The 14,217-nt window shown below is 42.7% G+C and overlaps 1 long non-coding RNA gene across 1 annotated transcript; it reads left to right on the top strand.

Moving 5' to 3' along the window:
- Positions 1-6,491: 6,491 nt before the first annotated feature.
- Positions 6,492-8,816, top strand: LOC142470927 (uncharacterized). The gene is made up of 3 exons (XR_012789355.1): positions 6,492-6,642; positions 7,655-7,677; positions 8,731-8,816. It is a non-coding gene; the product is annotated as an uncharacterized LOC142470927 (long non-coding RNA).
- Positions 8,817-14,217: the final 5,401 nt, after the last annotated feature.

Here is a 14,217-nt window from a genome sequence, read left to right as displayed (position 1 = left end):
TGTTCCTGTTATCCCCCATGTCATCGTGGGAGACTCAGGCCCTCCTGTTGCCAGCAGGTATGCACCACACAGAGACATATAGCCAGACCCCAGAACACATTAGGGGACCTGATCTGCGCTTAGGGGGGGGGTGGGCTAGATTTGGAGGCGCTGCTGAGATAAACAGGACAGGTTTTCAGCGAAGCAGAACTGAAAGTAATATGTACACTTTCAGAGCAAGTACTGCAGAAGGATGGGCATTTTTGCAGACTAGGGGTAGTCAGGAGAGGCAGTCCTCTCGCACAGTACACCCTAGGGGCCCTAGGAGGGTGATGTAAATTTGGATAAAGTGGCTATAGCTGTTCTAGTCGCCTTGAGGCAGATAGTGTAGGAATCCTGTGGGGGTAGCTTGTTAACAAGGGTAGGGACTTCAGCATAGGTTTTGCACTATGAGTGGCCAAAAGTAGGTTGACGCCAGTACTTAAGAATGCCAAGTACACTAGCCATTATCCAGAAAACATAACACAGAGTGCTTGTAATGAACCGTCAGCGAGTGCAGTGTACAAGGGGAGAGTTCTGCCTAGCCTGGGGTATGCATGCGTTATATTCATTGGTTAGAGCACCATTAAGGGCCTCATGCAGTAAGCGTTGATAAGGGAAATATGGCCATTTTATAGCCAAAATTGGGTTTGAGATTCAGTAAGCGCCGATAAGTGTTTCATATCGCCAGGTTTCGGAGCCGATAATTTGGTTATGGCCAGTCGGCTGCCGATAAGCCTGTTTTCGACACTGATCGCCACTTTTTTAAATCGGCTGGATTCAACAAAAAAAAACAGCTTATCGGGGCTGATCGGCACTACGAAATTGAGATGTTATGGCCGATTTCTCCCGCCAACTAAAGTTGGCAGTTTGGACGGGAGAACGATCGCTAAGGCTGCCGGAACGGCACTTAGAAAAAAAACATCTTCTGTACATCAATGGAAGTCAATGGAGCGGGGACGTATAACAGTATAGTACTGTTTACGTTTCATTGCTCACAATACAAAGGGGATTTGCATTACAGTGTGGGGGCATTCCCTGCATTGTGTCACAGCTGACGTGTCTTATTTGCATAACATTCGACTTTTACATGTTTTCAGCATTTGCGGGTCACATTACTCATCATGTGATGATGTGTCAAGGGAAAATACTATACTACACTCTTAAAGGAGAACCTCACATCATACACTGGCGACACAGTTTATTACACTGCGGCCAGATCCGCAAGCCGGGAGATTTCCCGGCTTGCTAGTGGCCGCCCCTCGGCGTGCCGCGCGTCATAGACGCGCGGTCACGCGTCTTCGGGAGCGTGCGCCCCCTGCACGCGCGTCCAGGGGCTCCCCGAGGGAGCCCTGGTGTCCCGCGATCGCGGGACAGCGGCAGGGGGTTCCGGGGGACCCGGCGGACCCGGCAGCGGTAGGGAGAGCGCCCCGATCGGAGGGCGCTCTTCCGCTGCTTCGGCGCGCGCCCGTCACTCTCGGGCGCGCGCCAGGCTACTGCTGCGGCACAGAACGGGCAAATGCTCGAATAAACTGTGCCGCAGCAGTATCACACATTTTACTGAACTGAGCGACAATTATTTACATGATGTTACACATGTCACACATGTCACACATTCACCGTATATTCATCTTCCTTTACATTACACAATGCTTGTAATGTGTCACGCATCTTTAAACCTTCATGTACATCTGTCTTCTCATGTTTACATCTAGGTTTGGGTCCTCCCTATTTTCATGACGTCACTTATTGGATGCTCAATCACATTGCATGTTTACATTGTAACCGTAGCATTACAAGCACTTCAACCTAACTTATACACACATGTACAGTAATTCATCATTTGGACACCTTGTAAACTCATTCTATACCAACTATCCTCATTACAGAAATGCATGCATATGCACACGACTATTCATTGTTGCCAACATGTGACAATAACATGGATAATTACACATGTTACACAAAACTTTTCCCACGTCAATCTCAGCCTTTTTGTCTCATTACATGACTGACTCTTGCGTTCAGAAGTTTTACATGCATTGCACATGCAACTATTTATTTGCAAGCAATCTTTGTACAAAGCTTCACGTCACATCATTGCCAAATATCATCATTCCCTGCAGAATACACACAACAAATACTTATAACAACAACTACACACAGCTTGCCACACAAGTACTTTATTATGTTAATGTAACACCTTGCATTTTACTATGTCACCTGACATCATCACATACCTATTTAAAGGACGCACATTACCTGCTCATTCACAGCTACTCATTTCAAAATGTTGCGAATGTTTAGGAGACGCAGGAACATTCTTTTCTATGACATGCTTGATGATCAAGAGAATGATATAGGGCAAGGAAGGGACACACCGAGGGACAGTGACAGGGACAGTGACGCGGATACGACAGGGACAGGGAGAGGGACAGGCCGAGGGACAGGTAGAGGGACAGGAGATCAGAGGAGAAGACAGAGGAGACAAGTTGTGCCTCGTCCGCGTCTGTACAGGGAGAGAACCCTGTTAGATGGGATGAGTGAGGAGGAGATTGTTAGTCGCTATCGTTTGAGTTCAGCAGCAAACTTATCTCTTTATCAGGAGATAAGGGGAGATTTAGATTTTTTCACAGCCAGAGGTCGTGCAGTCCCTGGGCTTGTTAAAATGCTGTGCTCATTACATTATCTTGCTTCCGCGTCATACCAGACAACTGTGGGCATAGTGGGCGGGGTCTCGCAATCTACATTCTCGCGGGCCTTAACCCAGTTTCTCTATGCACTCAATAGACGCGCTAGGAATTATATTCATTTTCCTACAGAGGCAACAGAGTGGCTGGAAGTCAGGACTGGCTTTTATAATATAGCAGGGATACCATCTGTGCTGGGTGCAATCGATTGCACACATGTTGCTTTGATTGCACCTAGTCAGAGTGAGCATGTGTACCGCAATCGGAAGCACTACCATTCACTCAATGTACAGGTGGTATGTGATGCCACGATGAGGATAATGCATGTGGTACCCAAGTTCCCTGGTTCCAGTCACGATTCCTCTATCCTGAGGAGCTCTTCAGTCTTCCATGCGTTCGAAGAGGGACATTTTGAACCTGGTTGGCTGCTGGGTGAGTACACATTTACATGTTCTAACACAAAACACATTTGTATTTAGGAATGTTGGCATTGTACAATTTGATCACTAATGTCAGCTTATGTGTGCTCCATTCATTATAGGTGACTCAGGATACGGAATTAGGCCGTGGCTCTTGACTCCGGTGCTAAACCCTCAAACTGAAGCAGAGGAGAGGTACAATGCAGCCCATATATCTACAAGATCTGTTATAGAGAGGACATTTGGCCTTCTCAAGACCAGGTTTAGGTGTCTGGACAGAACTGGTGGGGCTCTTCTATACAAGCCTCAAAAAGTGTCTGATATTATCCTTGCCTGTTGCATTTTGCACAATGTTGCACTCAGGCACAATGTACAGTCAGACCTAGCTGAGGCTTTGGTAGACGAGCATCCCACCCATGTAGCTGCTGAAAATGAACAAACAGCCAGTGGTGGCCAGACACGCCAGAATCTCATCAATTCATTTTTTTCTTGTAAGTACAAACAGATATGTTCCAAGTTATACTTTTATACTTACATTATGTTATCTTAACAACAATGTTTTTTTATATACCCTTCTGGTAGGACACAGATGAATATGGGTTGCACACCTTTCTTTTCTCTGCTGTGTGCACAAAGGGATTTTGCACCGGTATGTTATTGTTGCACAGGTTATAGAATCCCTCTTCAATTGTACTTTAGTTGTGTGTATGTCAATACAACTTGGGTAACAAAGCAATAATATTTTAGCATTGTGTTATTCCTTATGCTAAGACAAAACACATATTATGCCCATACTCATTCATGCTTCTAGTATGCTTACATACAATGTTATTGGTGCAGTGTAACATGTACATCCAGATGATGTGTACACCAGGCTGATTTACATTTTGAATGTCATTAAATATACATGGTGTTGCACATTTAACACCAAATACACACTTTGATGTGTTGTTTACGGTACTGAAGATGGCATGTCAATGTTTGCAATTTATATATTGTTCCTTTGCATTATAGGTATATTTGCAGTATGACTGATCATGGTATGTATATTTGCTGACATCTCTCATAAGATGTGGCTACCTCAATCTTCCTATAATTATTTGAACTAAAAACACAACATATTGGTTTAAACACAAATGTTACATATATGTACTTTCTGTATCATGTAAATGCATGTAGCTACTCTTGAGGTTTCATGTGCATTGTATTACAAAATGATTACTCACATTTCATCACATTTTATGTATGTTTCCTTATAATTTCCATTAATGTAATATAGAGGTGTTTGGAGAAAAGGGGATAACTGTACTTATTTGTTTACTTACGGGAGCACATTCATCACTAGCATAGACACACTTTTTAAGACAACTGTTTGTGTCTCTATCAATTGGTGTAGGATCCATGTATAACACCGACAAATGATAACACCAGCTTTATTATGGTAGCTTATATCATCATATTGACTATACTATGTATTTTTAAACGATTAATAAACACCGTAAACTATAGTTAGTTAGGTTAATGAAATATACACAGAAACGTACTTCATAACATGATGGTGATGTCATATTCAGAACATCATGCATTGGAGGGGACCATAACATCTGGCCAGTAACATTATTTGCTACAGTCCCAAACCATTTTATCTACATACCCATGTAACAAGAGATTTTAAATTTAAATGGCTACTTGGTTGTAAGTGTCCTTTACATTGGGAGAAGGAGTGGCTCAGTGAGTAAAGACACACACTGGCACTGATAGTTTGAAGCAGGGGAGTCTGGTTCAATTCCCGGTGTGGGCTCCTTGTGACCTTGGCCAAGTCACTTTATCTCCCTGTGCCTCATGCGGCAAAAAAACATTTGTACGTTCCACGGGCCAGGGACCTCAGGCTGAAACATGTGTCTGTAAATCGCTGCGTACAACTAGCAGCCCTATACATGAACATGCTCATATTATTATTATTATTATTGTTACATAGTTTCGACAGTCATACGTTCCATTACACAATAGAATACACAAATGTGTTAGCAGAGTGGGAATGGTTGTTATATAAAAAACACACCATGTCATAAAATGTTAGTAGTCATTAAAGAACACTCAAGAAAAAGTCAAGAGGCACTATTTTGCAACATCATTATGTTAATTAAGTGCTTATGCAATATAGGCATAAGGGTATCACTTTTTTAATTGTTTGTTAATAAGCGCTGCAAGCAATATAAAATTAGTTCCATATGTAGTATAGTAGTCGGTGGCTCCTCCTCACAATCATCTCATATAAAGGTAGACTCTTCTGAAATCATACATTGATCCGATTGTATCTTCCCCGACATCTCTGAAATACAGCAAACACATGATGGTCAAATATGGCACCTTACTATATATGTATCCGTGACAACGCGTTACACAGCTCTATATGATTGTGTACATACACACGTCACTCATTTATATGTTACAACTACAAGTGTACATCAGTATGTAATTTTTATTATCATTTGTAGCAGCCATAACTATGTATATGAAGTGAACGTTGCCTGTATACTGAAAAATGTGCGCGCACATCTTAGTGTGCGCACGCACTTCACGCTTGTCTCCACTAACTGTTAGCGCATGCGCAAAACAAAGCGAACGTTGTGCGTTCAATACATGTAGAAAATACCAGTAAACATCACATCTTTATTTCAAATACAATGAAGATGAAACTAAAATCATTCTAAACGAGTACATCTGTATTCTTTTAAACCAGACGTGTTTGGACAGAAAGGACGGCCGATAACACAATGCGCAAATGCAATACGTGTGACGTCATGTTAAGCCAGCGTGAAACGCACGCTAACACTCCTCCCACTCAATTAACATTCGGCTAACGCCCAGGGTACACCTACAAACACTGAGCCGCACGCATCACACACTGCAGTTACCGTTACTATAACAAAACATGACAGCCAATAGGCTTTGAGGCGCGCACGTCGCTTGGGGGCGGGACTTACATCCGTAATCCTTTTTAAGGACGCCTTGGCCCATGACAAGGGTCCCACGTCATACGTGGTGGACCCGGTTTTCAATGTTGTAGATGTTGCATGATAACAAAACAGGTATGTGTTAGAGTTATGGAAAAATGTTGCTAATATGTTTAAAGGGATAGGAAAGTACGTATATGTATACCGTCAGCAATGTGTACTACTCTTTCAGGTTCTACTATATTGTATTAGGAAACAATTTGTTTGTGATCGCTACATGTTATGCAGTCTGCAATGTTACGCTGTATCCACGCATTGAAAGTGAAAATGGTGGTTACAAAAAAAAAAAAAAATTAAACGCAGAGTCAACGCATAACGATTGTTATATTTACCATTCTTCTAGAATTAACTCTTCGCCTGGCTGCAACTGGTCGCTCCAGAAATGCAAGGCATTTTCATCCACGCTTGACCCAACCGCTGAATCCAGTATGACACATATCTCCTCCAGGAAGCGCTCATAGGAATCGCCACTGCTTTCTTCAAATAATTGGTCGGGAGGTAGGTTCATTTCTTCGGGTTCCCATTCCAATGCATTTTCAGCTGAAAGGCTTGGTACATAATCATAGTACTTTTGTTCTTGTACAATGTGGGTTTCAGGAATGGAGGCTGCAGATATTGCAGCACGTATCGATTCAAACGGATCAGTAGTAGCGGATACATTACTATTGCCATTAGGAATAAATATGCCTTTCACGACAATATAAGTGCCGTCTTTCAGGAGAAATTGTTTTTCCTGGGCAATCTTCCAGAAACCATAGGTGTGTTGTAGCTTATCCTGGTCACGTTCAAAAAAGTCATTACTTGATAAAGTGAATCTTATTGAGGAATTAAAATTCCGTGCATGCTTACGGTCTTGGTAATAAGGATATTTTGCTCGAATGAAATCATCGATTTGGCGTGTGCTTGCTTTCTGTCCGCGACTGTTCAAGATGGCTTCACAGATCATGTACTTATACCCTAAAAGGGGATTAATATTGGTAACGAATTCATCAGCCATGTCTGAGTAGCACAAAAGCTGTGTGCAGGTCTGTGTTATTTGCTCATCAAAATGAATGTGCTGAATGGCTAACAAACTCCTGTTTTTCCTTCTCAAGGTCATCAAAACTAACTACTTTGACTCCTTATTTCAAACGCCAATTGGCTTTGTAAATCTAATTGGGTTAACAGTTGTGGTTAGTGATATGGGACTGTGGGAGAAACATTTCTCCTTCTTTTATCTCGTTTCTGAAAAACATCCCTAGAATTTGAATTCGTTCACATAGTGTTTTTTTGAAAACTAACAAAGACCACTGTGTGAAAATAGTTCTTAGCCAGGCATATCAGTAAAAACACACACCTGCAAAAAGAAATGTTTTTTCCCCGCTTACATTTCTGTGTGTATGTGAAAGTCTGGTTAACTCCCTGTCTGCATGAGTTTAAATACGTGTGTATATATATATATCTAAATATATCTCTCTTATAAAAATATATATATATTTATATATTATATATTTTTTTTTTAATATTGCAGGAGTACACACAACATTGATGGCAGTAAGTATACCTTGTTTGAAACCTATTTAAATGGTGAGAAACATGATTGAATGAAGTAATAAACATTTGTTTAAGCACAATACTGTTAGAGTCTCATACTTAGGATATTTCTCAAACATTATGCCTGTATTATTAAAATAGTGTGCTTTCACAAGGAAGCATGAAGTGTATTAGTTTGTAAAATACATGTATACCAGTTTATATAGTACTATATATATATATATATATATATATACACACACACACACACACACACACACACACACACACACACACACACACACACACACACACACACACTCAGTGTGTGTGTGTGTGTATATATATTATTATACATTCTGAGATGTTATTGAAACAAGAACACACAAATGATTAAAGGACAAAATTAGAATGCCCAAGCAAGTCAAAGGTAAGTAATAATTTACACATAATCCTGCTGTACACGTACAAGAAAGATGTTTGCAGTTACTTAGGTGTTTTTATAAATGCATGTGACTAATATGCATATGCAATTCTTACATCAATTAACACACCCAAATGCAATGTTTTGCTGCAAAGTCAATGGCAGCTTCTCTAAACTTTGCAACTGGTTCCAGGTGGACCATTACTGAACAGACGATTAATACATAAATATTTATAACACTATTCATTAATTGAGTGTTAACATTTCCAAAACTTCACGTGTACAAGAACATAGTTGAAAGTTTGGAAACAACACAGTCTTCAGCATACATACAATATTAATTAGATAATGTGAAGTCAACAAAACAAGGGCAGAGACATATTGAGTGAATTATAACATTTATTTTTTTTGTTCCTTTTGTGAGCGAGTAACAGGCCTGCTTGTTGTCTCTTGCATTTTTTTTTTTCGTTTGCCACCAACTTTCGCAACAACAGAGCCACTTTGAGTGGCCTCTGGCACTTCACGGGCAGGGCTTATGGGCAGTGACTCACCTACAGGGCTTGTGGGCAGTGACTCACCTTGGTCCGTTTCATCTTTCCTGGTCAGTACTAACTGCTTGTGCTGTTGTGTTTTTGTGGCCTCCTTTGTAGGTGTCAGCTGGTGATGTAGTACAGATGGCAGCGGTAGGATGTCGTCAGGAACCTGCACACCAATGTGTGCTACTTGACCGGTAACATTGGGACCTAGTGACTGAAGATCAGATGAATGTGGTGAGAAGTGGCCAGCATGTAATGATCCAGCCTGTGAGGTGTTGAATTGGGGTACATTAGTCATTCTCCAGTAATTAGCTTGGGTTTGCTGAACAACTAATGCTTCGAATGAGGTGTTGATTTTTTGCAACTGTTTAGGCACTTCAATGAAGACTCTGTGGAGATGTGCCAATTGTGATACTGTTTCTTCCTGCAGTCCAATCATCCTTTCCAGCACTGTCATCATGTCTGAATGGCGACGATTTTCTGCGTCCACTATTTTTCCCTCTGAAGCTACAATTGCATCGTATGTGGAAGTTGATGGACGATTTGGCGGTACAACAGTTTCTATTGGCACCTCTTCATGGTCACTTGATTGTATTTCAGTCTCTTCTGCGGCGTCATCCTCATCATCCTCATCATCCTCATCACCATGATGTTCTAAAAAGAAATGTACACATTATTAAATGGCATGTTAATGTATGCTGTGTTACTATGTAATTGTACTGTGTCCTAAGTAACACCTAACATGTTAGCATACGTTTTATAACCTCACATTAAAAACTACCTTGACTTACGAATAATGTTTGGACTCAGTATGAAATATGAATGAATGAAAAGTTGCTCTAAACTCAGAAGTCCTACATGATAGTTCACATCACTAACACAATACATGTTGCCTTACACTTAATTTTCACTGACACTAAGTAATCCTATTTAAAGAAGATGTGCAAAACAAATAATGAACATGACAACATAACATATAGAAGAGCACATATTATATGGCCACCAACTGATACACTCAACTTGTAGTTGTGTTGAGCTGGCTGACCCAGGTGAAGACACTTGTTCCATCTCAGGTGACACATGTCCTCCAGGGGCAACTATATATAACAATAACATAAGTTTGACATTTACATGTGTAAATATTGAACAAACACTTATTGTATGTTCTGTATTTATGATTAACTAACAACATCAGTTGCTTAACCGAAAATGTGTGTGAAAGTGAACATAAATAGTTGTAATAACACTGTACATGCCTGTGTACTTAGAAGTTTTGAGTTCCCTAACATACAACATACTATGTTTCTGCAGTAATGCGTGAAGATAAATAGATTAAATTTGTACCTTAAAATCATATGTTGTGTAGTGATATCAGTATCATAATGTACATAACTATCATGAGATGACCATTCACAATGGTTATCATGAAGGTGGTCATATTGCAAAAAGTGTTGTTTTTGGTAGAGGATATGTGTGGTACATTAATCGAAGATGTGGCACACCTGAATGTGGCTGTGACTCAACAAGACAACACATGCAGTGTGTGATAATGTGTCTTTGATAGTAGTTCAACTATAGATATGAGTGAACTAATGTGTGACGTACGCTTTGATAAGTAATGAGTTGTTGGGGCATTTAGTAGCTAAAGTGAAGCTTTCAAATGAGTGTGATTAACTTCAGTTGTGCTAGTCAGGTTGTAATAACGATATTCCCTTCCCCAAAAAGCCTGATCAGCCACACCTTTCAATTACTTGAAACAGGTGAAAATGGTGTGAACTAAGTTGACCCTAAAATGAGGCTGCAATTAGTGTGTGTGCTGAACCCCACCCCCTCTGTTGAAGTGTATGCTGTGATGAGATATTAATTGCAGCTGCTTTAACACAATGGTAGAGGAGCTAAATAGTCGTGTGCAGTTTTTAAGTTATGAAAACAATGACATAAAATATGATACGTGTGCCTCATTATGCTGTCTGTATATGAGTTAAAGCAAAAATGGACCTTTTCATAAACAACTATAGATGTGTTAGTGCAAGTGATGTTTGTAGGCCGTTGCATGCAATATATTTGATGCATGCTTAAAATAGGCAGTAATGTCATGTTTGTCGGAGTAAAATAAATAAAATACACAATAATATTCTACATATTTCTGTTCTGTACCTGTAGCTAGTAATAATTTCTGATTAACATGTGTTACACATGTGTACTACCCTGTTGTTCCCCATCTTCGCCCACCATCAATTGCTTCCACTGCAGCTATGCATTTTGGGAATTCACATGTAAATGAGCACGCAATGGCACGTGCTATATTAGTTACTGCTTTTAGTAGGACTACTACATATATGTCTATTTTGAGATATATATATATACAGAATCAGACATATACATATATAGATGCAGGTATGCTTATATTGTGAAGACAGTATAAAAAGCAGTGTAAATATGCAAAATAAGTGTAAGCAACGACACGCCTAGTACAGTAATATTTATCACCTGCTGGAAATTGTGACGGATAAATTCCAATGTCACGGTCACCAGCCAAGCCTTCCACGACGACGGTAAGTAATTTTGGCCGAAGCAGCTCCTCCAATGGAGTCAATATGAGACGTTGTGGTGTGGGCCCACCTCCAGTGCCAGTAGCATGCACGCGTTGGTCTTGTATTTTCTTTTTCAATTTGGACCTAATATCATCAAATCTTTTCCGACAATGATACTTGTCCCTGACACGATTCCCACAGGCATTGACACCAATGACTATTGTGTCCCACATTTCTTTTTTGCTTGCTGCACTTGTCCGCCCTTGAAAAACATATAAAAGATATGAGGTGAATTAATAATAATATAAGCACCAGTTTCCTACACTGCTAGCTGTTCCAAGAGATAGCAAACATGCTGTTTTATGTGTAATATGTGAAGCACATGAGCATTCACTACTAAACCTATACATGTAAGCAAGGTTGCATTCATATTGTATGCAGTTCTGGCAAATTGACCGGCTGTGTTTAGTTGTCCTTGTAAGGCATGATAAAAAGCTGTGTTTCCACACTAATGAACATAGAAAGATATTGTGTACCCATATTTGCATATGAACAAAACTCAGATGACCTAGGATCACATGTATTTGAATAATAAATGTAAAGGTACACTTACCTACTAAATGTCCATAGATACTGTCATAGTGCTCCAGAATGCCAGTGACAAGAGCTGTATTTTCCTGGTCATTGAAGCGAGGATTACGTGGCTTCTCCACACGTTTCTTCCGAGCAGGTTTAGGGTCAGAGCTTGGCTGGTGCTGACTGGACTCTCCTTCTTCCAATGGAAGAGCCTCCAAAAGCTGGCCACCAGCAAGCACGCCACCACCATCCACCCCATCAGCAACTGCGCCACCAGCAGCACTCCCAGCACCAGCACTCCCACTCACAGCAACAGCACTCCCACTCCCAACAACAGCACTCCCACTCCCAGCAACACCACTCGCAGCACCAGCACTCCCACTCCCAACAACAGCACTCCCACTCCCAGCACCAGCACTCCCACTCCCAGCAACAGCACTCCCACTCTCAGCAACACCACTCGGTGCACCAGCAACATCACTCCCCTGAACAGAACGTTCACTCCGACGCGTACTCGCACGAGTAGCAGTCCCACTCCCACCAGCATCACTCTTCCCACGCTTTGCGGGCATACTTCCAGCACTCACAAAAAAAGACAAGAAATGTACAGGCAATCACACGAACCACTTCCACATATAAAACAAGACAAAGATGTAAACAAAACAACAAAGGACAAAGCTCACCCAATACACAACAAGTCTCTCAGTCAATATGCAAATCTTCAATCGTCCAGCTCTGTGCGTCTCTCTCTCTCTCACTCCCAACAACACAGAGAATGATTAGCAGTACACGTTGCCTTTAAATATGGCGCGCAATCAAAAACATGCTTGTTTCGCCTGATTCAGCAAGATTTGTGATTGTGCAACCTAACAGCACCCCGCCACGCACGCCGATACACCTGTGTGTGATCGGCTCATCATCGTGAGAGTGGTCGGATTTGTTTTCGGCTTGATTTTGAATGTATTCGGCACTTACTGCATACGGAGAGGGAAAAACGCCAATAACATGACTAATCGATAAGCTTGCCGATTTCACATAATCGTCGCTTACTGCATGAGGCCCTAAGTGTAGTAAGTGTCTAGGAACGAGTTACACCATAGACACTGAGAGTAGCGGTATCGTGGGCTTAGAGGGCTCACTAAAGATGGAGATACATGTGCTCTGCGGGGCATGGAGGAGGTTAAAATGGTGACAGCTGCGCCATTCACTGCAACGCGTGTTGAGCCGATCCAAAATGGCGACTCCCGCCAAGCCAAGAACGCGCACGTATTGCGTGCAAGCAAGCTGCAAGAGAAATGTGGTGAGAGATGTGCAGGGGTTTGGCGCCAAACCCAGATCCCCAGCTAAAAGAAGAGAGCAGGGAGAAATCTGTAGCCGCACCCACCTGTGCAGTGACTGGCCGACGGACGAAGCCACGTCACGCAAAGAGAAAGAGTACCCCTCCTCTTGTTTCCACCAGAGGGAGGGGGCACACAGAGAACCAATCCCAACAGTCCTCCCCAGCGGAAGGAGGGACAGGAAGTGAGGCTGAGGAACTTCACTTCTACTTGACTGGTGAAGGAGAGGGAGCTAAGTGCGAAACCAGCAAGCTGAGTAAATCAACCCCTGCGCAAAAGATGGCTGACTTAAGCGTAACCACTTATCAGCTTCCAGGAGGCCTCCTGGTTGTGGAGGTTGATGGCCGAGAATATCTGTGGTGCCTGTGTATCCAATGCAAGTCACCCGGACCGGCCCCAAGTACTACGGCACGGTGCCAACAGACATTCTACTTGTGGCCTATCGAGCCATGCCCTACAATAATGACCCCGCGAGATGCCTCTCCAGCAACGCTCATCAAGATGGAGGAAGCGGATGCGATGGCTGCCCTGGTCCCATATGTCACCCCTGCGGTAGGGACCTAGTCCCAGCTACCAAGAGATGTCCCGACGGAGGAGAGAGCGACCGTAGTGGAGGTACCGGAGCGGGCCTGTTTCGTACCCATACCCACTGGCGGTGCCGCATGGACTCGAGGTGATTCCCCAGCAGAGGAGCCGTTGCAGTCCTCGTCAGATGAGAGAGACAGCCTGTCATCAGTGGTGATGCGCCGGCCGGCGGACCACCCTAGCTGTAAAGAAGAAGTTTCACTTACCCTAGAGATGGCGCAGACGAGTCCGGAGACCACCCAACGGCGAGCGCTGGTGCGGCCTGAACCGCGTAGAAGTCCCACGGCCGTGGCGACTCCCAGTGCAGTGGAGATGGGATCCGAGACGGCTCCGGAGGAACCGCAGAGCATTGCAAGAGAGCCAAGTGGTAAGAGGACACCACCACCCCCTTATTCCCGCCAGGTGAAGGAGGAACCTGTGGAGAGAGAAGGGCTTGAGGCCTACCTGCTCATCCGCGACCCTGATGGTCCACTTCTGCCCCTTCCGATCCTGGGAAGACCTGCGGGACCAAGGAGCGGATGGAGATTCCGCGACGACGTCACTTCCATGTTAGACTGGCGCAGAGGCCC

The sequence above is a fragment of the Ascaphus truei genome, chromosome 1, assembly GCF_040206685.1.
Source record: "Ascaphus truei isolate aAscTru1 chromosome 1, aAscTru1.hap1, whole genome shotgun sequence".
In the NCBI taxonomy this organism is placed as follows: Eukaryota; Metazoa; Chordata; class Amphibia; order Anura; family Ascaphidae; genus Ascaphus; species Ascaphus truei.
This window is presented reverse-complemented; position numbering and strand designations above follow the sequence as displayed.